This window comes from Malaclemys terrapin, chromosome 1, assembly GCF_027887155.1.
Source record: "Malaclemys terrapin pileata isolate rMalTer1 chromosome 1, rMalTer1.hap1, whole genome shotgun sequence".
NCBI lineage: Eukaryota > Metazoa > Chordata > Testudines > Emydidae > Malaclemys > Malaclemys terrapin.
In genome coordinates this window covers 276,172,584-276,190,555 of record NC_071505.1, presented here as the reverse complement: position 1 = coordinate 276,190,555, position 17,972 = coordinate 276,172,584, and the positions used below count along the sequence as shown (strand labels likewise).

General features: G+C 38.8%; 1 protein-coding gene across 7 annotated transcripts in view; it reads right to left on the bottom strand.

The window, feature by feature from the left end:
- Positions 1 to 17,972, bottom strand: part of DACH1 (dachshund family transcription factor 1) — a 475,022-nt gene that overhangs the window by 353,434 nt on the left and 103,616 nt on the right. The gene's annotated exons all lie outside the window — the stretch shown is intronic.

Below are 17,972 nucleotides of genomic sequence, written 5' to 3'. Positions count from 1 at the left end.
TAATAGCGTTTTATTCTACGGCTTTCCTACATTAGTAACTATGTAGAACAATCTGGGAAATTTTAAAATTCATTTATGTACAATTAAAGTTACTACTGCATTTGGGGTGAGGTTAAAAGGTGCTAAGGGAGTAATACAGTAAATGCAAACATAATAATAATAATTAATTGCTAAGTTACTTTTGGGAAAAATCACACACTTGACCCAAGCTGAAGGCTGAAATATTAATCCATTTCTATGACAGAGATCAAGCTTCATAGTTGCTTTTTATCCTCCTCATAATAGAAGCAACAGTTGAAAACCATAATGTTATAGTTCAAACAATGCCCCCCCTAAGACTTCAAATTTATTATAGCATTCATCTCCAAGACAAAAGACCTGGTATAGGAAAAAAGCTCTTTTTAGCAAAAAGTATGGTTGTTATTTATGGCTCAGATGCGAAGAATGAGTTTGGGGAATTTATCAGAGATGAAGGTATGAAATGTTTTAGCTTGTTCTTCTCTGTCTAATCCATAAACCATTTTCTCAGCCACCCAAGTGAATTCTAATGGAACAGGAGTGATGAAATAATATTTTCCTAGTCCTTTAACACTTTGCCTACTGCACGTGTTGTGTGACTTGTTCAGGGAAAACACAGGAGCTTATAGTTACAACTCTTTTAAATCAGGAAATAAGACAATCTTGTTAATAAATTATATAAAATGGCCTTGCGGGAAGATTCAACATAATACTTAGAGTGCTCATTCCCTCAATCAAACTGTGTTAATAACAATATTTATAAAGGGTTTCTTTACTAGCATTTCATTTGATAGTAGCACAAATTACAGAATGCACACAGTTTCCTGTGGACACCTTTGTAATTGAACTCTGCCACATACCTGCACCAGCCCTGACGTAGGTGATAGGAAAGAGATCAAGGGCTGCAACATATTCCTAGATCCACTTAGCTCGGTGAGAAGGAAATGGCGCAGTGGGGGACACTGGGGCCTTTTCTGTCCTCTAATCAACACAAAAATGAATGCCAGCCTCCACGTTGGCTAGTTAATTTTTATAACTGACAAGAGAGGAGGAAAAAGGGTGGAGTTGGGATATCTCAAGCTACTGCCCCTCATCTGCTGGTTGCCGGGGTGGTTGGCCAGGTCGGTCTTCCCAGTGGTCAACATATTGCGTGGGTTGTAGTATGAAAGTCTCTCTCTCTCTCTCCTCTCACCCATCACTACCTCCTCTACCAATATATTGGCATTCCTAGTTGAATTCATCTTAATCTTTCTTTCTCTTTCTTTACAGAACATGGAATAATGGGAGTATGTCTATAGTAGGCTGGAGTAGGATAACACTGAGTCTTTAAGCTCATATTGTCACAAAAGCTTCCTTGGGTTGTTCCTTTGGGATATGAATGGGCCTCAAATTCTAGGCTTGTTGTATCAAGTGGGTAGAGAAATGTTCTTAAGTTTAAGCTAAAAGGAAGAGGGGTTCCAAATCGCCTGTTCCTAGAAGATGGATGATTCAGTTCTCATGTGGATTAGAAAAAAAGCCAGTTATTTGGGCTAGTAGAGACTTGGTTACAGTCAGGCCCAGACACTTTGTGCAAGAGAAGGGTGACTTTTGTATCCTTAGATACAGGCAATGTGCTCTAGGAACTCTCTGGTATGGGACTTGTTGATGGGATTCTTCATCTATGGGTAGGTGGAGATGATTACGGCAAGCTCCCTTGACAAGATTTAGCTTGGAAGTGCTATCTGCCATTAGATATTACTTGATAGTTATGTTGATAAAGTTTCAGCAGATCTGGCCAATTCCTCTCTTAAATGTTTCTTTGCATTACCATGTCTTCTTTCCACCATGTCTACAGAAAAAAGATACATTACTCTTTTGTGGCATATGTACACCTCCACCTTTTAATATATTCCTCCTTATTGTGCCAGATCCTATTCCTATTGAAGTCAATGTGAGATTTGCAGTGAGTCCAATGTGTGCAGAATTAGGCCCATACATATCACCCACCTCATAGTAATATATACTTTCCAGAGAAATTGTTTGTCCTCTACATACGTATCCCATTTTGTTTCATTTTTTCAAAAAAATGAAAGTCTCTTTTAAAACAATTAGACAAAACTATGCTTAAGAACAAGCAGCGATGGTCCAGCAGTAAAAATCAAAGTACTAATTTTGCAGAAATAGTTCTGAACCAATACAAAACACCATCACTGCACTTTCCCCAACACCTATCAACTCTCAAACTCCCACTTGCACATTTCCCTTTTTTTGACAAACAAGAGAAACGATTCCCATATTGCAAGACATTCTTCAATTTTGTCACAATTCCTGTTTACAAAATAATATTGACCAAAGGAATTCACAACAGGAAAACTGGATCACAACTGAAAAGCTTGTTCTTTAGTTCTCTTGAGTATGATATTATGGGTTATATTTTTGTTTTAAGGCCACACTCTTCACTGGGAGAGGCATGATAGAACAGGTGCTCTTCCACCCATTTAAAGAGTGCAGCATGCACCAACTCCTCCATGGGCTTGCCCTTCTCTTTCCTCTCCCTCTTTGAAAAACATAGTGTAGCACTGCTGCTGCGGCAAGATCCAGATAGTCCTTGAACTCAAGGACTGCAATGATGATGTCATCCTGTTGAGGGGCACAAGGGCAAATGAGGAGATAGTAGAATAAGAAAAAAAGTTCGTTTCCACCTCTTTCTAGCCACAATCTGGCTAATACCATGTATTAAAATGCCAGTATCCATACAGAGAAATGTTTTCCTGGATTTTACAGACTATTTTCCTCTGCCAAGAGAAACCAAAACAACACCATAACCCCATCTTCCATAGAGAAAAAGAAAAAAGAAAAAGAAAAAAAAACCTTCAGTAGCACAACATTTTCCCTTAATAAATCATTTTTAATGACTTCTAATAAATCATCTTGTAATCACATTACTTTGGCACTTAAGCTAGTCAAACTATCTCTCTCATAGTTAAAATATTAATGTATTCAGATTTCAGGTAGTTTATAAAAGAAAAGTAACTACCAAATAAAGAAACAAGCTGGAGCAAAATCAGCCACATTAATGTGAAAGGTTGAGGGTCATACAGTATGTTTAAAAACTTTTTCCAGCCATAAGAACTATGGTACTGTCATATATATAGCCATTACATCATTTCTTGTTATTTGCATTATATGGACTGTGCATGTCCACACAGACACACACTACAGACATACACATCTTCATATACATGCACAAACAACATTCCTGTAGAACAATATATTGTTTGTCAGTCTATTAGCATTTTCAATACTGCTCAGAAATTGGTAGGGCTTTTCGTTTTGTTTTAAATGATCGACTCAAGCATTTAACACTGCAATATTTTGCGTTCCATGATGTCCTACTGGATTTCTGAAGATTCCGAGGCTCTCTTTTTCTCCACTATTTCATCACTGTAATTCCTGAACTACAATTTACATCTGTATTACACTATTTTACCCTGACACAGGAATAAAAGTGTATTAGTTTCTATGACGACCTGATGCATAAAAAGGACGACAGGTTCTTTCACATTTGTAAATACACACCAGCTTAGTATTCAGAGTGCAGTGCGTATCAGCATTAAGTACAAATAGTATGAGTTTGTTTTTAGTAAGACAGAAAAAGGGACTTGAGCCAAATGACATGATTCATTAGAGCATACATTTGTCAATGAACAGATGAGTTCCAAAATTATTTTGCTTTCCCTCCCACTCTTCCCTTCTGGTATTTAAAGAAGTCTACAAAGTTCTGTTAGAAAAGAGTATTCACATGTGAATCAACATTTTTTTTAAATGGTGCATTAAAAATTCTATAGACAAAAAGAGAGCTGGTTGTATTCTCAACTCAGTGTGCACAGAATTAAACATACATATACATATTTGTGTACACCAATGAGTAAATGTATTTCAGGATATTCTGCAATACTCTTTAGTTTCAAAGTTTAATACAAATAATAGTGTCTCTGCATCAGTCTTTGAACTAATACTATACTTTGGTTCATACGATCGTATATACAGGCCTTTATAAATTGGTCAAAAATAATCTTTTTAAAAGGCATGTTTTGTAGTAAACAAAAACCACAATCTTTTATTCCTATTAATTATACTTGTGCCTTGTTTGTACTTATTTTATATGTTAACAAAAAGTGAAAATGCCCCATTACAGCATGGAAGGTGGCAAATATCCGAACAAACATCAAAGGCTGTTGTTGTTACTCATCCCCTTCCTTGAGAAAAGCAGTGGAAGGTGCTAGGAAGCCTCTGTGAGGAATTCCTTGCTGAGATCATCCTATAATATTCCAGTGTGGGGACAAGGTTGGCAAACCCTTCTTGCTGAGGAAAAGGGTCATGGGCCCAGGGGAATCCACTCAAAGCTAGGGCAATCTACATAGAGGTCTCAGTATGGTTGCCAACCCTCCAGGATTGGCCTGGAGTCTCTCAGAATCGGCATCAATCTCCTGGTGACTACTGAAAGCAATCCAGGAGATTTTAATAGACTATTTTAAGAAAATGACATTATGTCATGTTGGGAAAAAAGTCTCCCGGAATAGCTTCAGTCAGACAACCCTAGGTCCCACTAGCACTGGTTCCCTAGCAGGGCACCTCTGCTGGAACTGCATGAACAAGAACTCCAACTCTCCCTCCCCCAGCCATAGTGACCCCACAGAGGTTGTGCTGAAGAAGTAGTACAACATGGGATTGTGTTACCAGCAGGGAATGATATGTGCAACCATCACTATTCCACCTACTCCTCCTCTCACAAAGCCAAGTGTAGTCTCCAATAGGCAAACCCACACCACATAGAAAGGGATTTGGGTAGGGTGAGGGGATCAGCTTCAACCCCCTTTACACATAGCAAGAAAAGATCTGTGTGTGAAAGAACCCTCCCTACGTAGATCACTGACCCCTTATGGTCACCACCACAGAGCAGTTACATTAAACTTTTTGTCATGCTTTACAAACATTAACTTATGGATATTCACAGTACACATTTGAGGTACGTCTATACCAAACACACGTGCACACACACAAAATTATGACCTAATCGAGCTATTTCTCCTGGAGGCTGGGAAGGAAGGAAGATGAGAGATGCAGAACACAAAGTTACAGACAGGTAAGTAGTATTACAATTATTTTACAGTCGGTAACACCAACACTGATATATTGGTAAAGTATCATGTACCATTCAAAACTATTATCCCCAATAATAACGATGCAACCACTGTAGATTTCATTTAGCAAAAGACTCTGGTCCTGCAATTTGTTCTGTCTGAGTGACCCCTGCACTCACAAAGAGCCTCTAATATTTCAATTTGTGTAACTGGAGCCTAAGTTATATATTTCCTGAATCTAAACAAAAATTCTTTCCCATGCTAAAGCATATATAGTAAATCATACTTTGGGATTCTGATCAGAAACCCATATATAATGTATAACTCACAGATGTCCTTCAATGCATTAGAATACTTTTAGTATAGCCTTAAAATTATAAATAAATTCTGCTGTTCACTCCATTATCATTTATCTTCAAATTTCTCCATATTTTAAACATCACTGTCATACTAAGTAATAAAAAGTTTAAAAGATTATAACCTGAACTTGACAGATGTACACTGCTATATCCAAACTTGAAATTCTTGACTTGATATTGATCTTTTCAAAACCAAGACAGGAAATTATATTGGATTTTGTTTTTAGTGTGTTTTTGGCCACTACACCTAGAATTGGGTTAAATCCGCATATCAGGTTCTCACTCCAAATTGCCAACCCATATTTTTACAGACTTATAAAGCTGTTATAAGCTACCTCTAAAAAAAGCTATTAATACAAACGAGTTACACTTCATTTTCACAATTCCATTTGCTCTTCGGATATTTTTGTTACCATAAATTGAGCACTGAAACTTCCTTTGCTTTTTACACTAGATTACCCCAAAACTTTATATCCTTTATAGTAAAAACCACAATCATGCCCCAGAGGTTGAATTTGAAGATTGTATAACCTTACTGCTACATAACAGCATATTATAGCTAAAATCCTAGAGAATGTACAAAATATTCAGTGCAAACATGAGTTAAACTAACAGGTTTAGTAACATTTTCTTAACATCAAAAATTAACTTTGCCCAGCTTCATCTTCTAAAAGGCAATATGAACGCTTAACCTCTAAAGAATAATAAAACCCACTTAAATACTAACAACTCATGCCTGACATCTGTATAAAAACAAAAATAATCTGCTGTCAGCAGAATGTCCAAGTGCCTCTGTCACTCCACTCTAACGTGAACCTTTCCCCAGCTACAAGGGTTTTGCTGTTATACTACACTCATTAGAATGGAATTTGTGTTAACTTCCATGTACCACGACTTACTAATAGGATTGCTAGCAATTATTATACTGAAATGAAATCAGCACAAACTATTAGATCTGTTTAAACAAGTTAAAAATAAACCTTGATTAAATGTTCTTTTTAAAGAAACTGCTCATTAGGGCTGCAGGGCCTTCTGATAAATTGGTGTTTCATTAACATCAAAGCATGAATCAAGTTTAAACTCACTTACTAAACAAGTTATGCTTAAAAAACAGCTTTAAAAAATAACCTGGATTACAAGTATCACAAAAGACAGAAACTAAATAGACTCTCTTTATATTTAAATACAAAGGTACACAAGCTTCAAAATTGGAAACATCTTCCACAAGCCAGGATGGTAAGCATACGTAATGGCACTCTGGGCACCCGCAACCATGGCCAAACCTTCCAAATTTATTCCCAGAGCTCAGACGAGAACTAGTTTAGAAGCACCACGCTGGAAAAGCAATCTTGGAATTGGAATCTTGCAAGTGAGGACACCAAGCATCCCACTTTGTATATATCTAGAATTGCATCAAACAGATTTTGAACTTGAATATGGTTTCTCCAGTCCTCATATGCTGGCTTCAACATGTTTTTTACCCAGTTGAAGCTCATTAACGTGTTTTAATAACCTGGCCTGTGGACTGAAGCTATGTATACTGTACTGCTCAAAGATCAGGATAGAATGGAAGTGCCAAAAGCTTGAAAGGCAATCTGACAGGAGTTTCTTGTTTTCTCAACTATGCCACAGCCTTTCAAGAGCTCAGACTTTAAGCATTTCATCACAAGTAAAAAAAATCTGTGGTATTAACCATCATATTGCCACCTTCCTGTCATGCTGGTTGGAGGGAGCAAAAGAATTTATATCCTTTTTTAAAAAGGTGAAGCTGAAATGGGATTGAGAACCCAAGTTTCTGAATATACAAGATAATGTTATAAACATACTGACCTGCTAGACAGGATAGCAAAGATAGTTAAATGAAATGGATTAACATCAGTTCAGTATAAACATATGTACCCATTTCATCACACCAAGAAGTACATATATTTTGAAAAGTTTTTTTTAAAATGGTTCCTGAATATCAACAGTGTTGGTATTATTCTGAACAGATCGTGCAATAATGTCAGTTATAACAATTTATTCATATCTGTGGATATCCTCTACAATATACTTGCAACTTTGTCTGCACCAGCATTAGGAAAATGTCCTGTATTTTTTTAAAAAAGGAACAAACATTCCAGTTTAAGTAATTAATATTTCTTAACTACATGCACCAAGTCACAGACAATGAATATTTGATAAAGCTGTGAGCATGCCTAAAGCAACAAAGTCACACTTTTGTTAAAGCATTTTTAGTGTGTATTTTGCACAATTTTTTAAAGTTTAACCTCTGTGGATCAATGTGCTTCCTTAAAAGACTTTAATAAATTAAAGTGCAGAGAGCTTTTTTTCACCAGGCAGAAAAAGCTGATGAGACAGGTTTAGTTTAATCTCAGGCAATAGAAGTCATTAACCATTCTCTCAGGGATTAAAATATAGCTTGCCCTTTTCTTCTCTCACTTATCATTAGCATCACTTTAATCTCCCAGCGTTTCACACTGCTATTTTAATCATTACTTACTGCCTTTTGACAAGTGCAGAACATGCTTTTTCTCATTGAGGCAATATCCTGGTTTTAGCTGACAAATGTAGGACATAATGTAAAAATATCAAAGTGACATCTCTTAAACACACCTTCATCATAAAAATCTCTAAAGTTACAATATTCCTTTGTCTAATGTTTCTATTGAAATTATCATTTGAAAGGTTTTTCTCTTGCTGAGGCAAAAGTTTGTTCTAAATAACACAACAACCAATTTCAGATGAGTGATACACCAAGTATAGGTATTTAATGGATTAAAAATATATATATATATATATATACACACACCTAATATTATTGTGTCTATCCAAGATAAATGGTCATGAACTTCAAAGTATTTATTGTAGAAAGAAATACTCTTCCCATGCAACTTATAATAACCAAATATATTATGATGAAATGCTGACCTGAACAGCAGTTTTACGCTTGATATTTGTATTCTATAGTCGCCTAGAAAAAATGAAGTATGGCAAGTTTAATATCTTTTATCATTTATAAATTTGTCACTTTGCTGTTTCATTCATTCAACATTAAAATAAACAGGTGACATTAATGTAGCATGATACAGTTTTCAAATAAAGCAATATAAAAATGTGCAAAAGGCTTTCAAATTTTACACTGCACATTTTAATTAAAATCTCCTCGGACACATTTTGAAGTGTGTAATCCTTCTATTTTTAGAAACCTGTATAATGTATATTAACAGCTTCACATCTTTAATTCTAATATTTAACACAACATATAATCTAAGATACTAACAATGGTGGAATGATATATATTTTAAATTGAATTACTAGTGGAATCAAACATCTATTGTTTCCTGTCTCACTTAGATTTATGTAGACAATTATAAGGATTTAAAATACTCTCTCTTTGAAATTATATTTTGATTCAAAAAGGAAACTAACAAAAATAATTGGTAATTACAAAACTTTATTTTTTTAAGTAGTAACACAATTCCTAATGTTTGGCCCCAAGCCCTTTAATCTAGTCCATCTGTAATGATCTCATAGTACTTTCAACCATTATTTAACTGTTAAAAGAAAAAAATATGTTGCACTATATGTTTCAACAATAAAATCCCTTCTTAAGCTTCACAAAGCAGAACAATTCATTATTTGATCTCTTTCCAGGTTCAAAGTCTGTCTTATTGCAATACTTCAAAGAAATATGTAATCAAAGACAAACAGCTGTGAAAACAATCTTTTATTACTTTATTATCATCTAACATATATCTTTAGAGTAAACCAATGAAAAAGTTGTGCATATATATATAATTTATTTATACTTAAGTATAAATAGACATATCTGTCTTAACATAGAGTCCGATACTGGGAGGTGTAATCAAAGTTTCCAAACCTGCATCCCACATGATCAAGCCCCTAACTATTTAGGCCTTGATTCTGCAAAGACTGACGTTTGAATAAGCAGTATATCAGTACTTCTTGTGCGCGTAAGCAGCATCCACATGGACACTTAGTGCATGGCACGCTGCAGTAATGTAGATGTAAGTGTAAGTGAATATATACACACCTGTCCTTAAACATGAACTTTATGCACATGAATAGTCCCATTTATGTCAATACTCATATACATACATGCATACAGTTAAGCATGTGCATACATGTTTGCAGGATTGAGGCAGTAGGTAATCTCCCATAACCCATACTATATATCAGGGGTCAGCAACGTTTGGTATGCGGCTCGGCAGGGTAAGCACCCTAGTGGGCTAGGCCAGTTTATTTACCTGCTGACGCGGCAGGTTCAGCCGATCGCGGCCCCCACTGGCCGCGATTCGCCGTCCCGGGCCAATGGGGGCAGTGGGAAGTCGCGGCCAGCATATCCCTCTGCCCGCGCCGCTTCCCGCCGCCCCCATTGGACCGGGACGGCGAACCGCAGCGAGTGGGGGCCACGATTGGCTGAACCTGCCGCATCAGCAGGTAAATAAACTGGCCCGGCTCGCCAGGGTAAGCACGTGCCAAACGTTGCCGACCCCTGCTATATATAATTACATCATTTAAAAAAAACAAAACAAAAAAAACCTGCTAACAGATTATTCAGGGTGCAAAGTCAAGCACTGAAAAGTCCGGAAATATCAGATTTTAGGAGGATTGTGCAACCTTAATTCCGTACCCTTCTGTGTATGCATTATAATATAAGCTTTAATTATGTGACCAGTATACTTAAAAAATATGGCCTTTTTATACTCATCATTCAGCTAGCAGCCCCATCTTGTTCACTGTAGACCAGGAATCGGCAACCTTTGGCATGCGGCCTGGCATGGGGTGGCAAACCGTGGCCAGTGAGAGCCGCGATCGGCCGAATCTGCAGACGTGGCAGGTAAACAAACTGGCCCGGCCCACCAAGGTGCTTACCTTGGCGAGCCGCGTGCCAAAGGTTGCCGATCCCTGCTGTAGACCATGCAATTAACACAATAAATCACTTCTGCATGGTCTTCCCTTAAAATGCTCATCACAAACCTTACAGATTTACCTAATGAGATAAGAGAGCACTCTTATTGCCATTATACAGATGGGGAAACTAAGACAAAGAGAATTTCCAGAATTCACACAGTGAAACGATGTCAGAGCCAGGATTAGAATTCAGGATCACCTGACTCTCAACCATGTGCACATTCCTCCAAACCATACTGCCTGTAGAGCTGAGCATTCACCGCTCCCATCAACTTCAGCTGCTGCAGTGAGTATGCACCACTTCTACAAATAAGGCCCCAAGTGTCTCAAGCTGGGCACTCAAAAAATAAGGAATATACCATTAGTGGCTACCTGCCCAAGTTTTGGTTTAAGTGAGTTGCTCAGCATCGCATAAGAGGTCTGTGAAGGAGGCAGGGATAAAACTAAGTTCTTGTGTGTGTCATTTACCTGCCTTAACCACAAGACCTTCCTTGCTCTTCTTGTACCTGCTCCCTTGGTTTTCTATGTACATTACAACATATAGAGCAAATGTGACAGGGATCCTACAAACAATCCGATTCACTAAAAAAGTTTGATTTATTCCCTGAACTCCATCTATCCTGTACACTGAATTAGGAAGAGACCCTGCAGGAAAATATATGATGTGATCATAAAATTAAAGACTATATCCTGATAAATACACACAGGAAGACAACATTTTGGCCGCACAGGCAACCTAAATTCAGGCGTTTCCTAACTTTCAAGGGCTTTACTCTGTAACCTAAATATTTTTTTTAAATGTAGGATGTGGGGGGTGGAGGTAATGTAATTTCCTAGGTTCATTTAAAAGGGAAAAAAGTTATTTGATTTTCTATTTTTTTTTATGCAACTGTAGCAAACTCCTGCCCTGCCGTGCATCACCAGCATGGCTTGATCCCTGAACCTTCAGCACTCCTTGAGCTACTGACCTAGTATAATAGCTGGTGGCAGCACAAGGTTCTTAACACAGGGTAGTGGAATGGCTGGGGATCCCCAGCCCAACTCTCCTCCCTCCACCCCACCCAGGATAGGGGAGAGAGGGAAGTGCTTCCCCATGTGTGCCAACCACTTGGGCTATATATTGAGTTTGATGGAGTGAAAGGGGGGCAGACTGACCCAGTCAGAGGTGTTGCAACAATGTGCAAAGTGGGGGGGAGTGAACCAAACCCTGTATATGGTGGAAACCACTTCAAGCCAGTGGGTGCGGAACCCCTAGTTCCAGCACCTATGGACCCCGTTCTCTTCTTCCTCCCTTCCCCACTATCAAGAGAGGCTCTCTGCCTATGGAATTCCCTGTGCATTCTGTGCTGCTGATGCTGATGCTTTGGTCGCAAAGTGGGCCTGGGCCTTGCTCTAGATTACAATAATCATATTCAATTATTATTTTGGCAAGCTGCCATAGTTTTTCCTGGGGAACACAAGTAAGAGAAGGGAAATAATTTTCAAAAGCTCATATCTCAGCCATACCAAATGAAATTTCAAGGGACCCCCCTCAAAAAAAAGGCACTCCTCTGGATCCATGGCTTTCTCCCTGCCAAATTATAAAGGCTTGCTGCAAATAGCAGAAGTGTTAGTGCTTCTTAAATAAAAGTTTCCAAGAATGTTTTATAATGGAAAGTGTTAGCCTAAATATAGAGCCTGCTAGAGCAATAAAATCACAATGAAATTATAAGAACAGTAATTAAATCTTGTTTTTCAAATTAGCCTATATTTGGGAGCTGAGTGGGGCAAATATCATTGTGTCCCATAAAGGTATCAGGTTATGTTTCCTAGCATGCAATTTCAGATGCTGTTCAATTACAATTTAAAACACACCACTGCATGAGACTAATTCTTTAAAATACCTCCCCTAAATTAATACTAAATATCCAACACATTATGAAGAAAACAAAAACATACAATGCCTTAATTCTGTGAGTTGCTGAGCCAGTTCTGTAAAATGCTGGATACCCTCAATTCCAAGGGCATTCAGCCTTCATAGGATCAATTCCCAACTTAAATTAGCATGTTTACTAGGGCCAACAGGAAAAAAGGTAAATTCAAGGTCTAAAATAACATTATGGTATAAAAATCTTTTGCTAGTTACAGTTAGTATCCTCTCAATCAACTACTGTGATGTCTCTACAAGACACACATAGCTGCTGTAGCCATTTTTCTTTAGTTTACTGAAGTAATCTGGCAGCCACTGTAGAATGAGCTGGTAAGGTGGATCAAAAAGGGAATTTAATTTAACAAACCCTGGATTTCTCACTGCAGGGTAGATTATGCTAGAAACTGAAAGATTATAAAAGCATAAGTATTACTATGGATGTACTTAAAATAACTGCACGTAAATAAACAGGTTCCTAAGGGATCTCAGTCAGTCCAATGTCAAAGTAAGTGTTAAAACTGAGCACCTCTTTTGCAATCATGATCTCTAGGTACATAGAGAAAGGCCAGTTCCTAGCAAGACCAGTTCATTTCTTATGTGTTACAAAATCAGCTATAGAATAAAAGTTGCACCTAATGCATGCCTCTGTACTTACGTTGCAAGCTGAAGTTAATTTCCTAATCTTTTTTCATTGCATCATGTCAGAGGTTATAAGTACAAAAAGGAAAAATACCTGTCACTCCAGTTCTTAACAATGTGACCTGTAAGTCAAAATAACTTATTTTCCTTTAATGTATTTCTCAGGGTCTCTTGTGGGGAACAACGGTAACCTTTAATAGAAAAGTTGTTTCTCCTTTTTTAATGACACAATCTATAAGTAGTTCTGTAGCACTATTTTATATTCATTGTTAACAGCGGGGCGGCAGCACTGTGATGCAACTGTTAAGACTTCAGCATTTTCATGACAAACATGTGTATTCAAGAAGTTATAATTTGGCCATGAAAAAACTCACTGGAGGTGCAAGCTGTCCTGCAGTGACATGATACTGCATGTCATAAGTAACAACCTCAGGACAGAATGTTAGGAAAAACAGGAAAAAAACCCAAACTGGTTAAGAGTTCTATACTTGGATTTCACCAACCATTTATTAAGTGTAAACTTCTCAGGCACTGTAACAGCCTTAACATAGAGTCACAGATAGTCCTCTTAGGTACTCTGATCTGTCTTGCCACCCAGGTAAGCATACCTTTGTGATAGATGGTCACTTACACCAAGGATCACAGCAATATTCAGGTTTCTCCCAGTCCCAAATGATTAGTCACTTACTCCACCTCAATTGAGCTTTGGATCTCACACCAAAGGCAACACTTGTAGGCAATCCAAAATAAACTATCTAAAAATTTATTATATCAGAAAAGGAAATGAGAATTATTTACAAGATTAAAGTAGGTAAACATGTATACACACAAGTGAGTTCCAGTCTTAAATTTCAAAAAGTATTAGAAGCTTCTACGATTAACAATCTCTGTATTTCCTTTTGGACTAACCCAGGCTAAGCATTGGGATCTTTTGCTTTTGCATAGTAATCCTTGTCCTCCAAGAGTCCAAGCAACAAAAAGATACAATTCCTTCTGCCCCCTTCTGCTTTGAGCTTCAAACTCAGCAGACGGGAGGGATTCACTTGCAAGACTCATTTTGATGGGGGAGGAAGAGGGGAGTAAATAAAGTCTTGTGTCTTTTTTAATGTTCCACTCTAGTCTGTCTGGTGTTGATGGGCCTTCCTTGTTTGGCAGGAAGTAACACCTTCTGTTGGAGATCAGCAGTTGACACTACTACTGTCTCTCTCCTGTCTGGTGATTTACACAGTTACAGAGGCTTACAATGCAAACACTCCAATATTACCTTACAATATGGGATACAGATGTTATAAGTGAGATTAATGGATGCAGCAACTCACAAGCATTCCATAAAGTCTAAATGCTAAACACATTTCTTATCATTCTAATGCCTATCTTAACAATACTAACACACCAACTAAGCCAAACTGATTCCAGCTATGAATTTCTCAGAGGCATGGGACCTCGGCCTGAGCTGGTAGCTGATTTGTCAATATCACAGGGGGCTCTGTTTGATCACACATTTTAGATAAAACTGCTGGTCTTGGACTCTACTGGACAGTCCTACCTGAGTACTGCATAAACAAAAATACACCTCTACCCCGATATAACGCTGTCCTCGGGACCCAAAAAATCTTACCATGTTATAGGTGAAACCGCGTTATATCGAACTTGCTTTGATCCTCCGGAGTGCGCAGCCCTACCACCCTCATCCCCCCGGTGCACTGCTTTACCGCGTTACATTCGAATTATTGTTCTATCGGGTCACGTTATATCGAAGTAGAGGTGTAGCAAGTATTGAAATATAAGCTCTGTGGCTTGTAAGAATTTATTTTACAAATTTTGCTTTAAGGGCCCGATCCTTTTTCCACTAATGTCCATGGAAGATTTTTCCCCAAATCCACTTGGAGCTGGACTGAGCCCTTAGTTACACGAGTTTCTATATAAATAAACTTTATAAGCTGGTGGACCAATTCAGTGGAAACAAACAGGGGTAATCAGCAAAGGTTTTCTTCAAAGGCTAATGCTTATAAATAGAAATCAAAATAAGATAAGACAAAACAAACTGAAAAATTCCCCCACCCTGGGGTTCAACGCAATTCTATGAATCAAGGTGTGAAGTCATGACTGTTCCCTCAGCCTGCCAAATTCTAGTCTTTTCCATGAGTACAGTCCAAAGGAGGAAAGAAGCAGAGCTATTGTTCACCAATAAACAGGCAGTGCTTACTGACTTCAGCCATATTTTATCTCTGATGACTCGCTGAAAAACTGAAATCTAATACCTTACAGGATATTACTATTTAGTGTGGACCTTTGCTATAAAAAATAAAAATGACAAATTATATTTCATTCACAAGGGTGACTCCTGCACATATACAGAAGATTAGCTTTTCTGGTCAAAATTTTTAAGGTGTTTTTATCACATATTCATGGATCTCCCAATTGCTTGTGGATGTTCATGCATAACTAGGGTAGAGGAAATCAATTTGAATCCTTCTCTGTTTGCAATTTGGAACTACTATATGGATCTGCCCATGAAAAGGGTTTCCAGATCTGCAATGCTCATGAGAAATGATCAGCCTTCAATCATTAATTAGCCCAGTATCTGGGGCTAGATTTAAGTATCTGATGCTAGTTCAAGGTGCAGACCTTTCAAATGGCAACATAGAGCAGGCTCCTCAATTATTCCCTAACCTGAATTTAGATGGACCCACATAATCTGGAGCGTATTTACGCATGGGTCACAACAAGGAATCTGAAAAATTCTTCTATGTTGGCTTATTCCAATTTTATCCAAAAGTGTCATATACAAAATATAGCAATCATCTGCTTAAAACTGTCCATTAGGTCATGAATGTTGAATTCAGTATGTTAAATTGTAAGACAAAACAGAAGAAACTGCAATATGTTTGGAATGTTCCCTACATGCCAGCAAAGTGAAGCCTTGGGTCCTTCTTGGCTGAAGTGTATTCCATTCCACTGTTACTTCCTTATAGCATGACACTACTAAAAAGCAAATCTTCAATCTCTCTTCCACTTCCTTGCTCTATATAACACATAGCACAAAATGTTGTAATCTTATTAAATACCTTTCTGCTAGGCTTCAAAAACTGGAATTTTACCCATGCTTTTTCTGCTTCTCAATATACCCACCCTGAATAATGGGTGAACACTTTTTTACCCAGGAGACTAGTAGGGTAGGGAGAGGGGAGTCTACAGCAGCCTCAGTCAATCGAGAATATAAACATGTAATGAAATTTGTGATCTTGGAATATCACCTTTCCAATCAACCATTCCTTATCCATAACAACCAAAACGAATCAGCTCAAGTAACACAGATATAGTCCCAGTTAAGAAGCAGGAAAAAAACCTGAACAAAAATGAAAAACAAAAAAGTTTCCCCCTCTCTTTTCTAGTATGGGGTGTTCTGAATTGGTGGACTGAAATGAGGAAACAAAATTTGCAAACCTAATTCCAGTTTCTACACTCATCTGCCAGTCCAGGAAACAGGATCTGCTCAACAATCTGAACTGAAAAGTTAGGGCATAAGCTTTCGTGAGTAAAAACCTCACTTCTTCGGATGCAGAAGTGAGGTTTTTACTCACGAAAGCTTATGCCCAAATAAATCTGTTAGTCTTTAAGGTGCCACCAGACTCCTTGTTGTTTTTGTAGATACAGACTAACACGGCTACCCCCTGATACTTGAAAAGTTAGGGGCTATCATCCAGGTACTAAAAATGGAACTCTTTGAAATACTGACCAGAGGTATAGGGTTGCCATGTGTCCTGTTTTCAACCAGAAACTCTGGTCGAAAGGGGACCTGTACAGTGTCTGGTCAGAAGTACTGAGCAGATACCAAAAGTCCGGTTGCTGCCAGCGCGTGTGACTGCAGTGAGGCACTTCCAGAGAGCTGGGGGCAGTATGGCTGTGAGCCAATCCATGCCGCAGGATTATGCATCCTATTTTCCACTCTCCTCTCTGCTCCCTGACTCTCCACCATGCAAACATCCCCCGCCCACTGCAGAAACACCCCATCTTTGTGGTAAGCTGCTCCAGGGGCTCCGAGACATGCTTAACCGGTACCAGAGCTGCAACCTGGGCTGGGGATCCCATGCGGGATGGCAACTTCACTTTGCAGCACCACCTCCTGCTTCGCCTCCCTCCCCGTGCGACTCGGATGGTGGCTTGGCCCGACCCAGGAAGGCAGGGGAGCAGCGTCCTTAAACCTCAGAGCATGCAGCTCATTGCAGAGCCTGGCCTCCAGCTTGCACACAGCTTGGGGAGGGAAGGGCACTTCCCCCAACCTGGCCCAGCTCACCCAGACAGACAGAATTACAACATGACCTGCCCTTCCTCCCCACGATCACTGCTTGCAAATGCCACTGCAAGCCTGGCCTGGGATATGGGGACTGGGGACGCCAGGTCATCAACCCACACCAGCCCCCTCTCACACAGGGCTGATTCCTACCTGCATCTCGTGGACATGCTCTGCTTTAGCTCCCAGCCCAACTCTGCAGGTGAGTCCTGGGGGGGGAGCGAGCAAGCAGGGCGGGGGGGGGGAGCAAGTGAGCAAGCAGAGGGCAAGGTGCTGTAGTGTCTAGTTTTAAGAAATTGGAAAGTTGGCAACCCTACAGAAGTAGCCTTCGTCTGTACCAGCAAAAAGCATCCAAACTAATGTTTGGAGGTGGAATACAAAGACAAGTCTGCTACTCAATATATGTCTTTCAGTCCAAGAAGAAAACTGCTTGAATAGCATCCTAATCTGACTGGGGAACACTATTCCTTCCTTTTAATAATCTTTTCTCACATACCCACAAATCTACTCAGCTAAGGTATGTTTCTGAGGCCTTCCGACTCCTTTATCTCTATCACAGAACAGACATACTGGCAAGAAAATGACATTGAGTTTATTTACACCTCCTTCCTCCCGCTCCCACCCCCCAATTTTAGATTGGGGCAAAGAAGGAGAATATCTTGCAACTCATGACATTGTCACTGACTAACAAA